This window comes from Hyperolius riggenbachi, chromosome 1 (assembly GCF_040937935.1).
Source record: "Hyperolius riggenbachi isolate aHypRig1 chromosome 1, aHypRig1.pri, whole genome shotgun sequence".
In the NCBI taxonomy this organism is placed as follows: domain Eukaryota; kingdom Metazoa; phylum Chordata; class Amphibia; order Anura; family Hyperoliidae; genus Hyperolius; species Hyperolius riggenbachi.
This window is the reverse complement of record NC_090646.1, coordinates 155,812,258-155,836,418: the sequence shown is the minus strand read 5'-3', so window position 1 is coordinate 155,836,418 and position 24,161 is coordinate 155,812,258. Positions and strand designations below refer to the sequence as shown.

Genomic DNA, 24,161 nt, shown 5'->3' with positions numbered 1-24,161 from the left:
TCATAGAGGAATTCAATCCAAATGCAGTACAGACAAGGGTAAGGCAAGCTCAGGTCAGGGTAATCAAAAAGGTCAGTCATGGCAGTGATCGAAAGAGGTCCAGTAACAGGCTAAGGTCAATGCAGGCGGCAGTCAAGGGAAGTCCAGTAAACAGGCAAGGTCAAAATTCAGATAATCCAAACCGTAATAGACAACACCCAGCAGTCAGTAAACCAACGCTATCACTGGCAATTTGTCAGAACACACAGCAAGTTTGAATACCTTGCACTCTCCAATCAGTGGCCGGCCACACATCAATCATCCAAACCAGAGTGCTAAGCAAGACCCTGCCTATGTGTCAGCTGACTAACTCTGTCAGCTGACATGCACCACCCGTTTCCTAGCAGTATAGGATGGACGCTTACCCAACCGCATCTGTCCTTCCTTTCTGACAGGACAAATATGCCCGCCCCCTGTTGGTAGGGATGCTAGGTCTGCCACCAGTGGCGGCGCCAGGGGGGTGCTTGGGGGTGCTCGAGCACCCCCTAGAATTGTCCAAGCACCCCCAAAGCACCCCCTGGAGTGAACTGACTTCAGGCGTCTAAAAGACGCCAAGTCAGTTCACACACCGGCAGCACGGAGCAGCAGGCAGGGCTACGGTAAGATGGCCGCCCGGAGCCCTGTTCTGCAGACTTCGGGCGGCCATTTTCCCGTAGCCCTGCTCTCTGCATGCAGGCAGGAAGTCTCGTCGTGACGTCGGGAAGGAAGAGGATCGTGGGCGCGCGGGCGCTGCGCGCCACAATGAGGTCGGGACTCGGGACGGGAGGTCGGGAAAGAAGGTCTTCTGGCTGTAGGTGAGTAAATGGGTTTTTCTTTTCTTTTTCAGGTGATGCGGATTGTGCATATTGGGGTCATATCTGCTACGGATTGTGCATATTGGGGTCATATCTGCCACGGATTGTGCATATTGGGGTCATATCTGCCACGGATTGTGCATATTGGGGTCATATCTGCCACGGATTGTGCATATTGGGGTCATATCTGCCACGGATTGTGCATATTGGGGTCATATCTGCTACGGATTGTGCATATTGGGGTCATATCTGCTACGGATTGTGCATATTGGGGCGATATCTGCTACCGATTGTGCATGTTGGGGTCATTTCTGCTACCGATTGTGCATATTGGGGTCATTTCTGCTACCGATTGTGCATATTGGGGTCATTTCTGCTACCGATTGTGCATATTGGGGTCATTTCTGCTACCGATTGTGCATATTGGGGTCATATCTGCTACCGATTGTGCATATTGGGGTCATATCTGCTACCGATTGTGCATATTGGGGTCATATCTGCTACCGATTGTGCATATTGGGGTCATATCTGCTACCGATTGTGCATATTGGGGTCATATCTGCTACCGATTGTGCATATTGGGGTCATATCTGCTACCGATTGTGCATATTGGGGTCATATCTGCTACCGATTGTGCATATTGGGGTCATATCTGCTACCGATTGTGCATATTGGGGCCATATCTGCTACCGATTGTGCATATTGGGACCATATCTGCCACCGATTGTGCATATTGGGACCATATCTGCCACCGATTGTGCATATTGGGACCATATCTGCCACCGATTGTGCATATTGGGACCATATCTGCCACCGATTGTGCATATTGGGACCATATCTGCCACCGATTGTGCATATTGGGACCATATCTGCCACCGATTGTGCATATTGGGACCATATCTGCCACCGATTGTGCATATTGGGACCATATCTGCCACCGATTGTGCATATTGGGACCATATCTGCCACCGATTGTGCATATTGGGACCATATCTGCCACCGATTGTGCATATTGGGACCATATCTGCCACCGATTGTGCATATTGGGACCATATCTGCCACCGATTGTGCATATTGGGACCATATCTGCCACCGATTGTGCATATTGGGACCATATCTGCCACCGATTGTGCATATTGGGACCATATCTGCCACCGATTGTGCATATTGGGACCATATCTGCTACCGATTGTGCATATTGGGACCATATCTGCTACCGATTGTGCATATTGGGACCATATCTGCTACCGATTGTGCATATTGGGGCCATATCTGCTACCGATTGTGCATATTGGGGCCATATCTGATAACGATTGTGCATATTGGGGTCATATCTGCTAACGATTGTGCATATTGGGGTCATATCTGCTACCGATTGTGCATATTGGGGCTATATCTGATAACGATTGTGCATATTGGGGCCATATCTGATAACGATTGTGCATATTGGGGCCATATCTGATAACGATTGTGCATATTGGGGCCATATCTGATAACGATTGTGCATATTGGGGTCATTGGACGTGTTTTTTGTTAAAATCTGCTCACATTACGTGTATTTTCTTGAGAAAACCTGCACAATTATGTGAATTTTCAGGGAAAAGGGTCACCAAAACTTGGGCCCTCTGTCTTTGCGTTGCACTTTTAAAGGGAACCCGAGGTGAGAATAATATTGAGGCTGCCATATTTATCTCCCTTTAAGCAATACCAGTTGCCTGGCTGCCGTGCTGGTCCTCTGCCTCTTATTCTTTCAACCATAGACCCTGAACAAGCATGCAGCAGGTCAGGGGTTTCTGACAATATTGTCAGAACTGACAAGATTAGCTGCATGGCTTGTTTCTGGTGTAATTCAGTTCACTACTACAGCCAAATAGATCAGCAGGGCTGCCAGGCAACTAGTATTGTTTAAAAGGAAATAAATATGGCAGCCACCATATCACTCTCACCCTGGGTTCACTTTAAATTACAGTTAGCCCCGCCCTCATCCGGTCATGACCACGCCCATTTTTTCGCCGCGGCGCGCTTCGCGCGCCGCAGGTTGTGGCCACACCCATTTTTGGCGCGGCGCGCTTCGCGCGCCGCAGGTCGTCAGCTCCCCCGGAAATTGGTCCAGCACCTGCATAGCACCCCCTAAAAAAATTTCCTGGAGCCGCCACTGTCTGCCACGGATGCGCAAGAGATGTGAACACACGGAAGTGCCAGTATGCGATGAAGTCTCGGCGGGAAGAGTAGCATCGCTGGACCCAGGAGGTAAGATCATGACAGTGCTTCTAAATGTTTACAGAAGTCACAGATGCTATATTCACACCTTCCCGGTGAATAAATAATGGAAAGCTAGCAGGGGAGCGGGGATCATGGCAGCTCCTATAACTATTAGAAATCAGGCAAAAAAAAGTGGTGCTTTGCTCCCTTTAATGATGGGATGAGCAATGATTGTCTATTATATGTGTGAGGCTCCAGTTTTGTTATACCCCACTGGATTCTGTTTGTTCGTATAACGGAATGTGTTCAGCACATTATTTTCTTCATGTATTGAGTTTCTTGGCCTGGCCTTAGTCTCGGTGAGCTGTGTACAGTCAATCTTCCAGGATCCCTCCTAGGCCGCCATGGACGAGCCACTGTGAACTTTTGCCTCGCAGCCTGTTCATGGAAACGTGTCCCACACACCGATATGCTGTGAGGAGATAAAAGACCTCAGGGATTATTTTAACATGCTTACTTAAGCAATTTGAAAAGTTAAACACAAGTTTCCTTTAGGGAAAGTTTTTTTTTTCCTTTTGTTTTCAGGGAAATGACTTTTAATTAGGACTTGGTGATGGCTTCCTCTTATCAAGCACATTACAAACGTTTTACACATGTGAGGCAGTTTTTCACCTTTTTGACCCACTTTTTATTATGACATGTTATGAACCGAGTGCCCTTTTGCTGTCCTGTCTGTCCTGTCATAAAGGATGCTCTTCAGAGCTTCAGATTTTGTTTTAAACTGAAATTAACATTTTAAATAATATGATGTTTGAAAATTAACAAACATGCTTATAAAAATGACAGTGTCTCAGGAATGGAAAATTACAGATGACCTTACACTTAAAAAGGGCCAGCAGATTCAGCTATCAGATAGATTCCTCTCTGATGCCTGCCAGATCAAATCTGACAGGAATCTAGCTAATGTGTGGCAGCCCGGTGGTGAAGTGGTTAGCACAGAGTTTTATGTTCTTCCTGGGTATGTACGGGTTTCCCCCGGGCACTCTGGTTTCAACCCACATCCCAAAAACATACAGATAAGTTGACTGGCTTCCCCCTAAATTTGCATGAAACAAAGTGAAGTCCGCTCCATCTCGGCACTCGGCACTAGGGCAGTGCTGAAACTAGGCAACTTGACCCATGGACATGGATGAAAGGAGGAAGTTCCGCACAATGTCCATAGCTACATTGAATCCCAACTTTATTGAAACAGGTAAAAGCTGTACAGCCTGGTAGCTGACATGTTTCTGACTCGCAGGTCCTTAATCATAGCACCTAATCATGCTATGATTAAGGACCTGCGAGTCTGAAACATGTCAGCTACCAGGCTGTACAGCTTTTAACTGTTTCAATAAAGTTGGGATTCAGTTTAGCTATGGACATTGTGCGGAACGTCCTCTTTTCATTCCCCCCTAAATTTTCCCTGGACTAGGATACATACACTACACGATACATACATAGACATATGACTATGGTAGGGATTAGACTGTGAGCACCTCTGTGGGACAGTTAGTGACAAGACAACATACTGAAAGGAAGAAATAATTGAGCGCTAGACAATGATAGCAATAACAGTATCTGCCAGAGGTCAATCCAATCCACAGTGAAAACAGATAGGTATATTTGTAATCCTCAGCGCTGCTTGTAAAGTGACACCACTCCAGTTGCTGCCTGCAGTCAGTCACCCAGTGCTCAGATAGACAAATGTGGCCACCACAGCTGCATTGATTTCTAGCAGATTTGATCAGAGTGATCAAGTTAGCTTGATATCAACAGGAAAAATCAATACGTGTATGGCCAAAGGGGCCTATTTCTAAAGATCAGTGAATTGTCAATTGTCTCATAGTTTGTATGCCAGCAAGCCTATCCAGTTTGCAACAGGTAAATAATGACATTTAAAAATATCATGTTCTAATGTGAATTTAGTGACTTGGAAGCACTCTGGCCTCACCATGTACTTTACAGGAGAATTCCATGAATTGTTATTGGATAGGGGATTTAATAGGAATAACATTTGACATGTATGCCTACTAATTTGTTTGTTCTCAGCAGTAAGACTTGTTAATATTGTTCAGGATATTTAATCGATTACCGTCCCTAGTTAACAGCTGACAGAACATTGTATAAATACTGTATGTCCCTAAATCAGGTTGTATTAGTCGCAAGTAGAGATGATGATGCATTTTTGTGTTGCCATTTTCACATTTTACTGACGAGAAGTGTATTTTAGAGCGGGATTGTCAGCCAAAAACTCAATTTACGCACTGCTCTGTGTTTATTATGCAGTCTACAATGTGACTCTGCATTGCAAACACTCCAATATAATCATAAATGTTTCTACTTTAAGAAATCTTATCTCAGGCAGACTGATACATTACCAACGAGAGGGAAGCTTGTTATCTCCCCTCCCATATTCCTGCTCCTTACTGATTGGCTGAGGACAGTTCAGTGTGTCACAAAGCTGAGAAGGGGGAAGCTGCTGAAATATGATCTATGCTGTGCTCACATGTGGTTACAAAGCAAGCTAGATATGACAGTGCAGTTTCTAGGGGGAAGGGTGGGGATAAGGAAGGAAATGACATCAGGGTTGACTTCATTGAGAGGTAGTTTAGATGGAAAATGACAGAAACTAGTTATCTTTATTGAGTATATAAAATTCACTGAAATCAAAACGTGGACAGTACAATACATATGTTATGTTATGTAAGTAGAACAAGTATTTATCTACTTCTATATGTGTTTTTTTCCTGGGATAGTATGGCTGTCCCTGCTGTTATCTGAAAGCCACATTGAAGACAATTCCAATCAATCACTGCCTTCCCCTAAACTATCATAACACCACACCCTCCACATCTGTCCTATGCTTAGACTACCAAAGTTCCACAAGGAAGGTGCTTCCATCTGTGACTCTATTGAACATAAAAGTAAAGTAGATGATGTGGGAACTGCATCAAGTGGTTTTCAATTCAAAAGATAATGGGGTATATTCTTAACTGCGGTAAGCAGAATGACATGCGTAAAGGCTTCCCGCGTAGGTAAGACTTTACGCACGTCATTCTGCTTAGCGCAGATTAGTGAATACACTCCAATGAGTCTTAAGATTTATTCTTTACTCATTCAAAGTGTATTTTATTATGGTTGTCACTTAGTGGAAAATTTTATGTAGTTTTCACTTTCTTCCTCCCATGTCTGAGGAGTGTTACAGTCTCAAGGCCATCGGCCCTGAATAAATTGGGCATTTAAATGTCAAGAGCAGGATGTGACCTCCTACGGAAGGTTATTAAAATCCGAAGCCATTGTACTTTCCAAATCCATTCAGATCTAAATATTCCAATAATTATGGGACTTTATTTATGTTTCCGCATTGCACATGTTGATTTTATTTTCACCACATTAATTATTAAAATGGTATCCTGTGGGCAGTCTGTTTTAATCATACTGGAAGCTATACAAGGGACAAATGAATAGTGTTTTCAGATAGAAACAGCAGAAAAGAATGTATCAATAATCATCAAACCCATAATCCATATGATGATCAATTGAATGAATTTGAACAAGAGCCATTGCTGACACCCGTACTAAGCTCTTTTGCTTGTCCTCTGCCTCTTATACTTTTTGGGAGTGATTTACTAATGTTCCAGTAAGTGGTGTTAAAGGGAACCTAAAGCGAGAGATATATGGAGGCTTCCATATTTATTTCCTTATGGTCACTTGTCCCTAGGCTACAATGGTGAGGACAGTGGAGTAGTGATGGGCAGATAATTTCCCAGAATACCCGTGATTCACAAGCACTTTTTCACTATTCGACTTCCGAATCCGTGAATAATTCTGGACCACGGAAATCGGCCTTGGAAATTCCGAGATTGCAAATATTTGGAAAGCAATCACGGTCGTGATTGCGCTGGAAATTCGTGATTAGGTCGTGATTGGGCAAAAATTACTTCCCTGGGCCAAACAGAGGCCCCCAGCCAGGCCCTAGCAACCAATCATAGGAGGGGAGGCTCTGCCCTCCCCTCCTGTATATAAAGTGGGGGCCATTTCCAGAGCTCCATCCTTACTAGACTCTGTGGCACTTAGAGCATCATCTCCAGGTCATATCTGCATAAGCAAGAGCATTTTCAGTCCTTACATTGCCCTTATACTGTATCTGATACTTGTATTCAGCTAGCTAGCCAGTGAGTGATTACTTAAGTTAGTTGTAGTCAGTGTAGTTGTCAGTGAGCGAGTGTACTGATTGCTGTGCTTACTGCAGGCAGATTCACTGATTATACTGCTCTATTACTGACTGTATACTTGTATTTAGCTAGCCAGTGAGTGATTAACTTAACCTATTTTGGTTCCTGGACGTAGTTTCTACGTCCAGGAACCATGCACGCTACCGCGCGCCCCCGCGGCCGATCGTGCACGCGCATTCCCGGCCACGGATTCGGTAGCCAAGGAATCAATGTATCGGGCTACGAAGCCCGATCATTGATTCCTCTCCCCCGCTGAAAAAGCGACAGCTTCTCTCGGAAGCTGCGCCTTTTCTGGCCGTTCCCTTCCCGATTTGTCACTCTAAGCGCGTGCTACGCTTAGAGTGACGTCATGTAAACAAACTCATGGTCGCCATCTTGTGGCCAAAAAGTAATACTACATCTGAAAAAAAAAAAACCAGAATTAACACACATTTACATTATAAATCTATTGTTTACCTCCCACCCTCCCAAAAGTACCCTAATAAAAAATTTTGTATAAAAAAAAAAAAAACATTACAATAAAAAAAAAAAAACATGTAAATATTTACCTAAGGGTCTAAACTTTTTAAATATCAATGTAAAGATGAAATATTTCTATATTTTTTTTATTTTAAACTTGTAAATAGTGATAGATGCAAAATGGAAAAAATGCACCTTTATTTCCAAATAAAATATTGTCGCCATACATTGTGATAGGGACATAATTTTAACGGTGTAATAACCGGGACATATGGGCATATACAATACGTGAGTTTTAATTATGGAGGCATGTAATATTTTAAAACTATAATGGCTGAAAACTGAGAAATAATGAATTTTTCCATTTTTTTCTTATTCTTCCTGTTAAAATGCATTTACAGTAAAGTGGCTCTTAGCAAAATGTACCCCCCAAAGAAAGCCTAATTGGTGGCGGAAAAAACAAGATATAGATCAGTGCATTGTGATAAGTAGTGATAAAGTTATAGGCTAATGAATGGGAAGTGAACATTTCTCACGTGAAAACGACGGAACCTGAATGGGTTAAAGGGATACTGTAGGGGGGTCGGGGGAAAATGAGCTGAACTTACCCGGGGCTTCTAATGGTCCCCCGCAGACATCCTGTGCCCGCGCAGCCGCAAACCGATGCTCCGGCCCCGCCTCCGGTTCACTTCTGGAATTTCTGACTTTAAAGTCAGAAAACCACTGCGCCTGCGTTGCCGTGTCCTCGATCCCGCTGATGTCATCAAGAGCGCACAGTACGGTCTGTGTCTGCGCAGTACACTCCTGGTGACATCAGCGGTGACATCAGCGGGAGCGAGGACACGGCAACGCAGGCGCAGTGGTTTTCTGACTTTAAAGTCAGAAATTCCAGAAGTGAACCGGAGGCGGGGCCGGAGCATTGGGGAGTGGCTGCGCCAACACAGGATGTCTGCGGGGGACCATTAGAAGCCCCGGGTAAGTTCAGCTCATTTTCCCCCCACCCCCCTACAGTATCCCTTTAAGTTAGCTGTAGTCAGTGTAGTAGTCAGTGACAGTGTACTGATTTGCTGTGCTTAGTGCAGGCAGGTTCAACTTCACACTGATTCTACTGCTCTATTACTGTATACTTGCTAGCTAGCTAAGCCAGCCAGTGATCAACTTCAATTTGTTGCAGTCACTGCCACTGGTCCGTCACTAAGTTTAGTCAGTGACATTGTACTTTGCTTACTAGCATGCAGCCGGTTAGATTGCTGTGCGCATAGTGCAGGCAGACCGCGGTGCTGTCCACTGATTTTCATATTTTATTACTGTATTCAGTTTTTGTTTTTGTTTTTTTCTTTTCTGAAAAATCAATAAAAGCCCCTTGTTATATTCAGTCAATCTGTCCCCAGGCCCACACACACGTATTGACTGTAAAAATCAGCACACTTTCTCCACCTTGAAATCTTGTGCATACAACATGTCTGGCAGGGGTCGTGGTAGGAGAGGGAGTGCCATTGCCTCCGCCACTTCTGGGACTGCTCCACGGCCAGAGTGAGGGCGCTCAGATGTGGGGGGTGCTGCAGAGAGGCATCTATCAGCAGCACAGCCTGGGCCGAGTCATCCGATGCCGGTGGCACCCATTTTCAGCACATTGGGACGCTGTGTGGTCATTCAGGAGAGTCACTCACAGGCATTGATGGAAATGATGACAGAGGTGCAGCCCATCATGTCTCCCAACACGTCTCTTCCTGCTGTTGTACCATGGTCTTTCTGTGCAGCCGCACTGACCGCTTTAGTCCTCATCCTGCTGCCGCTGAGTTTCACCGCCAGGGGCTACGGATGCATGTAATTTTTTGGGCAGCATTATCATGCTGTGGTACCACCAGTGAAGTGCCATGGTCGTTCTGTGCTGCCGCACTGACCGCTTAGTCCTCCTCCTGCTGCTGCTGATGTTCTATTTCACTACTTAAGTCTGTGTTCCCACCGCCAGTGGCCACGGACAACTCTTCTGCCATGTCATTGCTATCGCTGCAAGGAGAAAGAAAAAATTACAAAAACCTCTCCGGGTGTTTTTGTGGTGTCAGCCACTCATCCTCCTCCAGTGGTACCACCACCACCAGGTGACATTGGGATTCACCATCACCTCTGCGATTGCTTAAAGTGTATTTCCCTGTTTAAAACCAATTATTACCAATTAATAGTCGCATTTAAAGTGTTGATTTAACTTTAAAATCCATTTTCTCAAAAAGTAAAAGTTCTTTTTGGAATTTTTTTGTTTAAGTTGTAGCCCCTTATCACCATTGTAGCATGTATGGGGGCCTTGCTATTAGCTAAAACGATTTTCTGTGATCACGGCTGTGAATTTCCATGATTGCCTCATTCACAGGAATTATCCGGGTCAAATTCGTGAGTCCTTTCCAAATCCGGAAATTAAGCATGGAATTTCCCATTTTTTTTTCAACCACGGCCGAATAGGTCGAATCCGTGATTGGGGTTATGCAAGCGTCACTGCAGTGGAGCTGTGTTCTGCAACTGAGATAAAAGAAGTAAAGAATACTGTAAGATATATGTCTATATGATTAAGAACCGACTCGGCTCCGAAACATGTCAGCAGTGTGTTCTTATTGCTGTTTTGGGATAAGTCCCTAATAAACCTTTTTAGCAGACCCTCTTTTCATACATTCAGTTGACTGGTTTGGGCTGCCCCAGGTCCTGCTCTGTCTCTGTGGTGGAGTGCAGCGGTACCTTCTTCAATTTTAAAATATATAACCACTAAAATATACTAAAAATAGGGATTATATACCCACTGGGTATGAGTTTGTCTAGCTAGTTAGATCAGTGCTACTAAGGAGATAGGACTTTTTTGCGGCGGTGGGAGGGAGGGGAGAGCGATAAAGAAAATTTATACTGCTGTGCTGGGGCTTGTTGTAAAGCAGGGGTCTCAAACTCGCGGCCCGCGGGCCATTTACGGCCCTCGATACAGTATTTTGTGACCCGCGCCGGCAAAAGCTTCCTTATAGTTCGCTTCAGTGCTCCCAAGTAATCCGTCGCATCCCCGCTGCTAAACGAGGGCTGCAGAGCCCCCAAATCGCCCGGGGGGCAATCCACCGGCATTTCCTGGAAGGGACTTCAATCGCCGCCTCTCCCCGCCCCTCTCTGTGAAGGAAGAGTGAGAGGGGCTGGCAGAGGCGGTGATGCACCGCGATTAACGTCAGGAGGGGCAGAGCTGAAGCTGAAAGCTCTGCCCCTTCCAGGTAATGCCGGCGGATTGCCCCTTGGGCGATTTGGGGGCTCTGCAGCCCTCGTTTTGCGGCGGGAACATGGCGGATTACTTGTAATGGGAGCACTTAAGCGAACTATAAGGTAAAATAGGCAAAATAGTTCGCTTCAGTGTGAATTTGATTTTGAAATAAAAATCAATGCAGGGGGGGCGATGGCGGGAGCTGCTGATTGTGAAATCCCTTATGCGGCCCAGCCTCATCCTGACTTTGCCTCCTGCGGCCCCCAGGTAAATTGAGTTTGAGACCCCTGTTGTGAAGCCTTTATAGGGTAACAGTTCTCAAAAAAGGGACCCAAAAAATCTGATCAGTTAGTCTTGTGAGCAGGTTGACGGGGGGGCAGAATGTGCAGGCAGTTCTGGAGGCTGACAACCTTCAGGGAAAAAAAAGAGTTCTGGTGTCTGGTTTTCGTGGTGGAATTGGCCGTAGCCTCTGTCCCAATGGGAACATGCTAAAGAAGCAGTGACCTGAGTAAGAGGGGTCTCTGATAATCCTCTGCGCTATAGAGCACAGTCTGGTGTTGTATAGAAGGGCAAGTGAGGGGAGGGGCCCTCCAATGTTCCTTTCCGCTGACCTGATGACCCTCTGCAGTTTATACCTGTCGCCAGTAGTGGCGTCAGCACACCAGACTAAGCTGGCCTTACGGTCCAATTTCTAGCGAAAAATCGTTTGAGCGATCAGAAATTCTGATCGGATTGGTTGTAAATAATCTCCTTTGGTGGACACAATCGATTATGAACGAGTGAAAAAAATGTCGCCAGAATGAATTTTCGTCGAACGGAAAATTGGATTTTCTCTGTAGTCGTGATAGATAGGAAGCAATGATTGGTTAGTTGATGGTGTAGTGAACGATTTTTCGTCCGATCAGAATTTCTGATCGCTCGAACGATTTTTCGCTAGAAATTGGACCGTTAGTGGCCAGCTTAAAGGGATACTTAAGTCAAAAATAAAAAATGATTTTTACTCACCTGGGGCATCCCTCAGCCCCCTGAAGCTGTATGGTGCCCTCGCAGCCTGGCTCCGATCCTCCTGTCCCCGCCGGCGGCTATTTCCGGGTTCGGCGACAGCCGCCGACAGGCTGGGAACGCGAGTGATTCTCCGCGTTCCCAGGCGCTATATCACCCTCTATGCTGCTATAGCGTATAACATATACGCTGTAGCAGCATAGATGGTGATATAGCGGCTGGGAACGCGGGGGGAATCACTCGCGTTCCCAGCCTGTCGGCGGCTGTCGCCGAACCCGGAAGTAGCCGCCGGCGGGGACAGGAGGATCGGAGCGAGGCTGTGAGGGCACCATACAGCTTCAGGGGGCTGAGGGATGCCCCAGGTGAGTAAAAATCATTTTTTTATTTTTGACTTAAGTATCCCTTTAAGATGGAGGAGCAGAGGAATCTTGTCAGAATCTCTTGGGCCATGCTGAACTTCCTCAGTTGGCGGAGGCAGAAAAGTCTCTGCTGGGCTTCCCGCTGGGTGGCAGTGATGTTGGGGTTCCAGCTGAGATCACTGAAGATGGTAGTGCCCAGGAGTCAGGCACAGGGTACTCTAGCCACCTCAGTGCCATCAATGTAGATTGGAGGTGTGCGGGGGAGGGTGGGAGTACGCATTATTTATTATTTACATTATTTTAAAATAGAAAGATGTTTTTCAGACATACTGCCATCTTCCAATGTCATTTCGTTGGTGTGGTCACTGTACATGCCGTACAGAGGCCACAGCAAACCATCAGGAGTTTGCCCCCATGGTGCTTGGATGTGGTGCCTTCCAAATCCCGAACGCATTGATCTGTTCATCTGCACTGAACTGCCTTGAACTGAACAGAGGCATGTTTGAGCAACACTAGTCAGCATAGTGCACCAAAATTTCATATCTGTCAGTATTTAGAAGTCTTTACAGAGCTTATGTCATACTTTGTGCTGAATCTACAGTTTGATATCTCTGCAACAGTTATGCAAACACATGCTCAGCCAATTCACTCATAAGCTAAATAAACTACCGACGTGTTTTGTATTGTGGGAGGAAACTGGAACACCTATAGGAAATCCATAAAAACACAGTGCAAAAATTAAACTCTCTGCTTCGAGTGAAATTAAAGGTATAACCTCTAAACTGTGAGGTTGAAAAGTTAAAGGACTCCAGGAAGCTGTATCTAAAGGAAATTGTCACCTTAGAAAAATTCCCTGGCAATGTCAGAGAAGCACTAACCTCCTCTATAAAAAGTGGTCACGAAAAAGCCCACAATGCAAATATTTGGCACTTCCCTCTGTGAGCTTGCACTAAATATTAAATGCCCAGTTTAGGCCTAGGCTCAAAATAAATCAAAGGTAAGCAGTTGCTCTGCCAGTTCATACAGCCTCATACATCCTCGGCGACTGATGACTGCCTGCTCACTTCCAGACAGCCTGAAAGGGAGCCTAAAGGGAAATAAAAGAAGCCAGTTTATCTTACTTGGGGCTTCGTTCAGCCTCTGCAGTCATTCTGTGCCCTCGCCATCATTCCATGCTCCTCCGATAATTGTCCTTCTGACAGCTGCTTATGCAGATCCGGGCCATGTGCCTTCTAAAGGCATTTTATTTATAAGTTGTGAACATATCCCAAACGTAGGAGAAAAAGTTAACTGGATCGGGCCCTACATGTAGCAAGATTAGAATCACATCCACATTCATGTAAATAATCACTCTATTCCATGCATTTACACCATGCAAAATTATATATTTTAGTTCAAACTGCTCTTCAAAGCTAGCACTTTGCAAGCAAAAAAATCACTTAAAGTGTAACTGTCAGGCATAAAATCAAAAATCAATTGTTTATTTTTTTTCTGGTAAACAAGTAATACCGATGCTAACCAGGCAATCCAAAAGTTAAAATCTCTATTACTTTTCTTGTTTATAAATGATCGTTCCCCAGTTTACCTGACTCTTATGTGGTACATTGCCGCACAAAGGAAGTTGCAGGGCATGCTGGGTTGTCCTTTTTTGCTTCTGTACATTTGTTAAGTCTGAGGGGAAATAAAGAAGCAAAAAAAGGACAACCCAGCATGCCCTGCAACTTCCTTTGTGCGGCAATGTACCAAATAAGAGTCAGGTAAACTGGGGAATGATCATTTATAAACATGTCTCTTATCCATTTCAGGGCTACTCTTTGATCCTCGGTATGATTTTCTACTATTAGTAGTACTTATAGCAAAAGGCCTGACCTGATCTGATTGGTTAAAGTGGACCCGAACTCAGAACTTCCTCTCTGCTCTAAAAGATAAGCAACAGCATAATAACCTTTAAAGAAAAACAATTGTTTGTTACAGCTCACAGAACTCCTGCAATACATCTGCAGTGTGTCTACTTCCTGCTTTCATAAAAGCAGATAAAGGGTTAACATTCTGTGTTTACATATTAACTGTGTCTGCTGAGGACTGCCGAATTACTGTTCTGACACAGCTGAGAGATTAAATTACACTTGTGAATATGAATATGAGGGGGAATTAGACAGGCTCTTCTCTTTAAAAACACACAGGGTAAATTTCTCTCTGTTTTCCTTGTGTCCTGTGCAAGAGTTCAGATGCACTTTAATGCTACTGATAACTGCAACTGATTTCCAATGAATCTGCACCTAAAGAAAAAAGAAAATTAGACTATCCCTATTGTAGTTTACTGGATTTTAGTTAATAGGTCCAATGAGTACAGCACATCCTGATGAGATTCATCCTCCAGCGGTCTGTGTTCAATGAAAGAATAAAATGACCAGCCCAAAACATCATTGTTCAATGAATATCAGGAAACAATGCCTGTAGACTTGTATACAAATGTGTCTGCATCTTGGCTTGTCAGCTCACAGATATACTGCAGAGATTTCTTCCACTCGCCTACAGAAGGAGCATTTCCTTCACAATTAAAGGAAACATCATGCGCTAGATTAGGCATTTTAGTCCTTATCTCTATGAGAAATTATGGCTAAAGTTTACTGGCAAGGTGGGACGCCAATTCAATGGAAAAAGGCCTTGGAGCAGTTTAAGGGTTAAATATAAATGATAAGTACTGTGATGTGACAAAGCATTCACTCTTTCTTGTTCCACCCTACTCTTTCATGTTCAAACACTAAATGTTTTCTGATTTAAAGTGTACCAAAGACGAATTCAAAAAAAAAAGTTCTATACATACCTGGGGCTTCCTGCAGATCGCTCCCACAGTGCCATCCTCCTCCGCTGCCTGCAGTTTCTGTAACGGGTCTCGTAATTTCAACCAGTCGCAGCCAGAGGAAGTGTGCTCTATACGTATCTGTCCGGTGGCCACTTTTTGGTGACTTATAAGCAGGGCTGAGCTCTCGGATTCTGAATTTCGAGTTTGCCATCGGAATTTGGCAGTTCCGAGTAAGCACTCGAAACTCGAAAATTCTGCAATTCCGAGTACCGATTTCGTGTTTACATTGAAGTCAATTGTGCTAAATTCCGTGGTGAATTGTGAAGCCCCCTTACATGCTATCATCACCAAATTTGGCATGTATATTAAGCAGATGAGTAGGAACATGGTAAAAAAAAAAAAATTGTGAAAAGAGCTTATAGTTTTTGAAATAAACGATTTTAAAGTTTCATAGGAAAAATGTTTTTTAAACTGTGTAAAATGACACTGCTGCAGAGCAGGTTACTGCATTCCGAGTTCTGTATACATATTGTATACATTTCATGAAAACAGACAGCATGGGGTCCCCCCTCCCAAGCCTCCTTAACCCCTTGTCCCCCATGCAGGCTGAGATAGCCAGAATGCGGAGCCCCAGCCATGTGGGGCTTCGCACCCTGAGCTATACCAGCCCGCATGGTCCATGGTGTGGGGGAGCTCTGGAGGAGAGGGGCGGCCAACCTCCCCCTCTCCCCCAGAGCCCTTGTCCAATCCATGGACAAAGGGCTCTTCCCCACCTCCGGTGCCCCAGGAGGAGGTGGGGGCCGCCGACGTCCTGGGGGGTTCATGGTGCCATCCGGGGTTCCCCTTTAACAAGCGGACCCCGGAAGCCGCCCCCTCCCCAGGAGAAATGAGTATAGGGGTACACGGTACCCCTTACCCATTTCAGCAGAGTTAAAAAAAGAAATAAAAACACGACAACGAAAAAAGTCCTTTATTGTTCTAAATTAACCAGGGATACTTACCTTGCAATAATCTCACGCCAGTAACCTCAGGAGTGGTCCCACGCCAGTATCCTCTTATGACTTCCCACCACCCTCCCACACTGACTAACTCCCACCACTGAATGGTCACAGTCAGCCTCTGCATCTGTATAGCAGAGGCTGAGAATACGAAAATTTTGCCTTTAAAACAAGAAATTTCGGCAAACAGTGATGCAATCAAAATGGCCACTGGGAAATCCCCGATCGCTGGAGGCCACACTAGAGTGGCGAAACCAGTGATTTTTCACATAGATGGTGGGTCCAGATGACCAGAGCAGGAGGTGCCCTAATCCCCTGGACCCACCCATTCATGTGAAATAACGCGTATTCTGACACTCTGAGGTGGCCTCCGGGGAACGGGGATTCCCCAGCAGCCATTTTGTTTATGACACTGTTTGCCGAAAATTCTTGTTTTAGCAAACAATTTTCGTGTTTCTAGCTTATGCAATACAGATTGCAGAGGCTGTCTACAGCCATTCATCCCCAGGAGTTCTGCAGGATCGGCAGGTGCGCGGGACCTCCTAAGAGGATAGAGGGGGGCACAGCGCAGGAAGGTGGGAAAGTGGGCACAGAGCGGCGGGGAGAGGGGGAAGCCTCCCCTTCCTCACCCAGGGCCCCTCCCTTGCGCACTCCCCCCCCCCCCCCCCACCTCCAGAATTCCAGCCAGCCAGCAGAATGGCTTACTGAGAGCGATAGCTCTCTGTGCCGCTGGTCTGGTATTCTGCACTGACACTGTCCAATCACGCTCTCGCAGTACTTCCTGTGAGAGCATAATTGGACAATGCAATGCAGGAGACCAGACCAGCAGCGGCACACAGAGCTCTTCTCTCGGTAAGTGATTCCCGCTCGCTGCCGCTGCTGGCTGCAATTTTGGAGGGGGAGCACGGAAGGTTGACCCTAGGTGAGGGAGGGAGGAAGGCTTCCACTCCTCCCCGCCACTCTGTTCCCACTTTCCCACCTTCCTGCGCTGTGCCCCCCTCTATCCTCTTAGGAGATCCTGCGCACCTGCCGATCCTGCAGAACTCCTGGGGATGAATGGCTGTAGACAGCCTCTGCAATCTGTATTGCATAAGCTAGAAACACGAAAATTGTTTGCTAAAACAAGAATTTTCGGCAAACAGTGTCATAAACAAAATGGCTGCTGGGGAATCCCCGTTCCCCGGAGGCCACCTCAGAGTGTCAGAATACGCGTTATTTCCCATGAATGGGTGGGTCCAGGGGATTTGGGCACCTCCTGCTCTGTTCACCTGGACCCACCATCTATGTGAAAAATCACTGGTTTCGCCACTCTAGTGTGGCCTCCAGCGATCGGGGATTTCCCAGTGGCCATTTTGATTGCATCACTGTTTGCCGAAATTTCTTGTTTTAAAGGCAAAATTTTCGTGTTCTCAGCCTCTGCTATACAGATGCAGAGGCTGACTGTGACCATTCAGTGGTGGGAGTTAGTCAGTGTGGGAGGGTGGTGAGATGTCCTAAGAGGATACTGGCGTGGGACCACTCCTGAGGTTACTGGCGTGAGATTATTGCAAGGGGAACCCCGGATGGCACCATGAACCCCCCAGGACGTCGGCGGCCCCCACATCCTCCTGGGGCACCGGAGGTGGGGAAGAGCCCCTTGTCCATGGATTGGACAAGGGCTCTGGGGGAGAGGGGGAGGTTGGCCGCCCCTCTCCTCCAGAGCCCCCCCATACCATGGACCATGCGGGCTGGTATAGCTCAGCGTGCGAAGCCCCACGTGGCCGGGGCTCCGCATTCTGGCTATCCCAGCCTGCATAGGGGACAAGGGGTTAAGGAGGCTTGGGAGGGGGGACCCCACGCTGTCTGTTTTCATGAAATGTATACAATATGTATACAGAACTCGGAATGCAGTAACCTGCTCTGTAGCAGTGTCATTTTACACAGTTTAAAAAACATTTTTCTTATGAAACTTTGAAATCGATTTGCTCAAAAACTATAAGCTCTTTTCACAATTTTTTTTTTACCATGTTCCTACTCATCTGCTTAAGTAAAAAGTTCTGGGGTAGTGAGCCCCTCAAGGTGCGATCTGGCCACCCGACAATCACTCGGCTGCTCCCATGTTAATCACTAGAGGAATATGTAAAAAAGAGAGCAGCCTCTGAGATTTCCAGCAATGATAGATCAATTAACACTAGGAAAGGTCTCACCTAGTATTAGTGTGGCCGGTACAGCGTACTCAGCCGCGATTCGCATGCGTCCCTCTTAGGCAGCCGGGGACCGGGCTCTCCGTGGCAGCAAGGCAGAGACAGGGCGGAGGCGACGTCACCAGCTCTAGACCTCCTTGCGATGGTAGCGAGGACGTCTGTTCAAACACACGCTGGAAGGCGTGGTGAGCAGCGTCCAATTGTCCGTGAATGGTGAAAATAGAGGCAGGGGAATAGACTGGCCACAGTGTTACAATATGGCACAAAATACATATGGGACTATAAAATAAAGGTTTATTAAAATGACAACGCGTTTCCCGGAGGAACATCCTCCGCTTTCTCAAGTCTTGAGAAAGCGGAGGATGTTCCTCCGGGAAACGCGTTGTCATTTTAATAAACCTTTATTTTATAGTCCCATATGTATTTTGTGCCATATTGTAACACTGTGGCCAGTCTATTCCCCTGCCTCTATTTTCACCATTCACGGACAATTGGACGCTGCTCACCACGCCTTCCAGCGTGTGTTTGAACAGACGTCCTCGCTACCATCGCAAGGAGGTCTGGAGCTGGTGACGTCGCCTCCGCCCTGTCTCTGCCTTGCTGCCACGGAGAGCCCGGTCCCCGGCTGCCTAAGAGGGACGCATGCGAATCGCGGCTGAGTACGCTGTACCGGCCACACTAATACTAGGTGAGACCTTTCCTAGTGTTAATTGATCTATCATTGCTGGAAATCTCAGAGCGCTCCTCTCTTTTTTACATAATACTCATCTGCTTAACATACATGCCAAATTTGGTGATGATAGCATGTAAGGGGGCTTTACAATTAACCGCAGAAGTTAACACTATTTAATTCAATAGAAATGCACTCGGAACACGAAAATTCGGAACACGAAACTCGGTTTTCGCATGCGGTTCACGAAATTTCGACGAAATCGGAATTCAGCTGTTCCGCTCAGCCCTACTTATAAGGCATTTTATGAATAATGTGAAAATATCACGTAGGAGAAAACTTCGGTGAATTGGATCGGGCCCACTGTGTGGGACCCGATACCGGAACTGCAGGCAGCGGAGGACGGCGGCGTAGGAGCGATCCGTGCACATGGGGCTGGAGGAAGCCCCAGGTATGTATAAGTCTTTTAATATTATTGAGCTCTGGTACACTTTTAGTCAAAGAATTGTCAAGCCAAGTGATAAATGACTAACACTACATCAGTTTCAGTAAAAATGATGATTTACAAAACAAGCAAGCCACGGCATGTACTGTCCTAAGAATACACACGAGTTTGTTTGGGACAAATCTGAATAGCTGTAATCTTGTTTCCAATATTGGGAAACTGAAGTATAGGAGTCACTGCATCTGTAGGCTATTAAGTTCCACTTCTGTAATAGAAATGTTTCCTATTTTATGCAGCGTGCTTTGCTGTAGTATATAGTGAGCGGGACTCGGAATATTTTCCTCACCCATCTATTCCATGTTTATAATTGCTTCCATTTCCATGTTTATAATACAACTGGATATCATTTTCCTAGTTTATAGAACGTTGACACTGAAAGAGTGGTATTTAAACATTGCACCGTGCACAGCATTAATTGCTTTGGAGTTTGTCCTGGAGAACTGTTCTCCAGCTTTCCTCCTATATTCTAATGAGCCAATGTTTATTTAAAGAGGAGCTTTAACCCAAGATAGAACTTCATCCTAATCAGTAGCCAATACCCCATTTCCTATGGGAAATAAGGGCCCGTTTCCACTGGAGCGGAAACGGCTCCGAATCCGCAGTTTCCCCGCAGGCAAATCACGCGGGGAAACTCTGCCATAGGAAACTATGGCGCCGGTGGCGGAATCGCTTACCCTAGCGATTCGGCCGACACTGCCTGCAGACTTTGCGCGCGAGGCTGCAAATCCCATAGCCGTGCATGGCATGGCTTCTGGGATTCGCCTGCGATCCCGCACACCCGTAAGTGCTGCCGCGCGTCTCACTGACGCGTGCGGCACAAGTGGAAATGGGCCCTTACCGTTTCTCAAATAGATTAACGGGAGGGGGGGGGGGGTCTGTGTGGCTGATATTGGGTGAAACCCCTCCTGCTGTGTGATGTCATGACCATGGCCCTGACAGTTTGCTGTCTGTGAACCTTGTTGCATTGTGGGAAATAATGGCTTATTCCAACTACCAAGAAAGCAGAATCTCCCCCTCTGCATGCATAGACCTCCCCGTAAACTAATTCCATACAGATCACCTGGCAGAATTGAACAGGTCATCACCAGTGATACATTTCAGAATGTAAATCAAGGTGAGAAAAGCTTTTACGATCGTCAAACACTGACTAAATAGTCAGCTCATAGCCCATCTTTGAAAAATTCTTCAGTGCATAGAGTTTAAAGTAAAAAGAACAGCAATCATACAGTGGATTTTACAAAGAACATTACAAGAAAGTACAGAAACATCAATGAAACACATTACTGGAAAACACATTACCAAACTTCATCAGTATCACATATCATACTTAGCTGTCATTATAATGCATCCCCAGTGTCCTCCCTAGAATTTTTTTCCAGCCGGGTGGCATGAAATAGTAGCCGGTGGGGCAAGAATGCAGGGCAGTTGCTTCCGTGAGAAACTCTGCTTACAGCATAAGAGGCGGTGAGCCGATTACAGCTTACCAAGACTAGCCGGGTGGACAATGTTGGAAATCTACATCCTGTCAGATGTAGGATGTAGATTTCAAATGCGTCAATTATTTTTTCTCCAGATGATGACATCATACAGCCACCTTACACCAATGCACAGGCATGAAACTGATACAATTGGGTAGTACTGCATTTGTGCCCATTTGTGCTGAAAAAAATATTGTTCTATCTTTTATGGTTCATCACCCAGTTCACCCAGCCGAACACTGTAGGGGGGCTGAGTGAACTTTATAAAAACTGTAATACCTCAAAAGATATAAAATTTAGCACAAATTTGGCAACACATGTTTGTAAGCTGCTGTAGGGAGGCTGGGTGAAAAATCATCTGAAAAAAATAATTATTATCATCAAAATAAAAGCAGCACAAATCTTTATCTTTGTGGCAAAAATGGGCACAAGTGCAGCATTAACCAAACATGTCGCTTCACGGTACTCTCCCCCACAGCTCCCCGCCACAGCTCGCTGCAATCAGAGCCGGATTTACCATAAGACACTATAGGCACCTGCCTACAGGCGCCTAATGATGGAAAAGTGGCTTACTCTCCTCCCTGAGTGCCTACCTTGCTCTCTCTATCTCTATACAGAGTCCCGAGGGGAGTGTAAATGAGTGGTTACTCAATCGACTCTCAGCATTTCACTAATGAGATCTACCTTTAACTGGGGGCACCTCTAGCTACCAAGTACTTTGGGTCACCTCTAGCTACTTAATACTTAGGGTACCTCTGGCTACCAAACACTAAAGGGCACCTGTAGCTACCTACTCTGGGCAGGGGAATTAAGGGAGAAGTGACACCTGGGCCAGTCAGCACACTTGCGGTGTTGTTTGGCGAGGATATTGTAGGTTCATGGAGGGCGAAGTCTAGGGTGCCGGGACATCTGTGCTTATAGGCTCCTGTAATGTAAATCCGGGCCTGGTTGCAGTGGCTATTAGTCTCTATGAGCCCGGCTACAGCACCCGCAGTGCACGAGGCAATACGAGCAAAGTGCTTCCGGAAATGTAGAGGAGACGGAGACTCTGCAGTGCATTGCTGAGCAGTATGAGCAATACTGCTCGGCACACAATTGCATTGGAGTCAATGACATCACAACTATCTATTCAGATTGCTGTGGTAGTGGTGTGATGTGTGTGCTTTGATCGTTCAAAATTCTGTGACGTACTTCCTGTTCATCAGGCAGCACTTCACTGCGCAGGGGGCAGAGCTATGTAAATCACACTTTCAGTGTACTCTGCCGCAGGATGATATAAACACGAAATTATGTGGTGCGATTGTCCTGCGCTGGGCTCTCCTGCCACACTGCACCGTGTGTGAAATTAGCCTTAGTCAAAACAGTATAAAGACTTGTAAGTATACTTTAAATTGAGATTATACTCCCAAACCTAAAATCTAAGTAAATACTCTTAGTTACATTAAAGAACATTTGAAAGCATTCCCTGTGTGTAAAAACATTTACTTTTACTGCAGACAGCAATACAGGATTGTTTATTATCATTATTTTTATTTTTAGAGCGCCAACATTTTCCATAGCGCTGTACAATGTGCAAAACATACAACAATGGGGAACATAGAGCAGTTCAACATACTGGACACTCAGGACAAGCAGTGACACTAGTACCAATACATACAATTGAATAACATCACCAATACTGATAGATGTTGATTTGATAAATTTAACAAAACAGGAAACAAAATGTGAGGTCCCTACCATTTGCGAGTTTACAATCAATAGGGTAGTGGGGTTGAGACACTGCGGGAGTATACAAAGTGGTTAGCAGATTAGGTAGTGAGCTTTAAATTCTAGCAAATTATAAACTTGTCTGAAAAGGTGTTCTTGAGGGTATTTTTGAAAATTTCCAAGCTTGTGGCATGATGCCAGAGATAAGCAAGCCTGTACTGCTCTTTGCAGTAAAAATAAACATTTTTACACATGGGGAATGCTCAGGAGTTCTCTCAAATGTTCATTTAGTTACTGGAACTTTAGTTTTGGGAGTATAATCCCACTTTAAAATGTATCTGAATTTGCCAATCATCTACCATAGTCACTGCCATAGAATCCTATTGGGTGTTTACCAGTTGCACATATCGGTGCCTTGTAACTTTATAAATGTATATAGCACACTGCAGCTGACTCTAGACATGCAACGTTTGTTTTCGTAGTTGGAAGAATACCACTCATGAAGTGACTGGCCAAGAGACGGATATCTACTCCTTATCCGATGCATTGTGCTGAAGAATGCAGTAATCAAGGCTTGAAGGGGAGCCAAGGGTGAATTTACTTTCATGCCAACACCGAATTAAATAATATAAAATTACAAAATTACGTTTACATGAACTTATGTCATCTGCATGAACGTATTTATTTTGAGTGGTTGTGTCTTATTTCAGTTATGTCAGTGTGCTTATAGTAATACATTTTTATCTGAACGTATTCCTTGTATGTGTAGGCAAAGCATATCGGCACACAGCAGTGTTCAACAATTCCTGGTTGTTCTTATTCCATAGTCACAGCTGGTGCCAGCTGACATGATGCCAATTATGAATTTGAAAGAACTCTCCAATGCAAGTTACATATTGCACCTTTTACCCTGTTGCTGCTCTATCTTTTAGTAGACTTAAAATGCGTACTGTATCTTTTAGTAGACTTTAATGAGTTCTGTAAGGTAAAAGAAAAAGTTTAACTTACCTGAGGCATCTACTGCCCTCCCCCACCCCCCCCCCCCACAGACATCCTGTGCCCGCAACGGAATAAAACGATCCTCCGGTCCTACACATACCGCGCATGACACTCCAGGCAATGTGAGCGAGAGCAAGGCCGCGCAGCCAGGGCCGTGCAGTGTCGCAAAATAAAAAAGCGAGCTGCGGCGGGGGACCAGCGTATTGTTTTCTCCCTGCACGGGCACAGGATATCTGCAGGGGGCCAGTAGAAGCCCCAGGTATGTTAAACTCTTTTGTTTTACCTTACAGTACTCTTTTAAAGAGAATCTGAGGCGGCATCACAAAAATAAAAAAACAAAAACATACTACCTGCTCCACCCTGCCTCCCGGATGATTCCGCACCGCCCCACACTGCTCTCCATGGCCCTGTTCATCCTCCGTAGCCTCTGATCACCGGCAGACTAATCCAAGATGGCCGTGAC

At 45.5% G+C, this 24,161-nt stretch overlaps 1 long non-coding RNA gene across 1 annotated transcript; it reads left to right on the top strand.

The window, feature by feature from the left end:
• The first annotated feature begins 208 nt into the window (after positions 1-208).
• LOC137568544 (uncharacterized) lies at positions 209-23,341 on the top strand. Its single transcript, XR_011030982.1, has 2 exons — positions 209-833; positions 23,182-23,341. It is a non-coding gene; the product is annotated as an uncharacterized lncRNA (long non-coding RNA).
• The last annotated feature ends 820 nt before the right edge of the window (positions 23,342-24,161 follow it).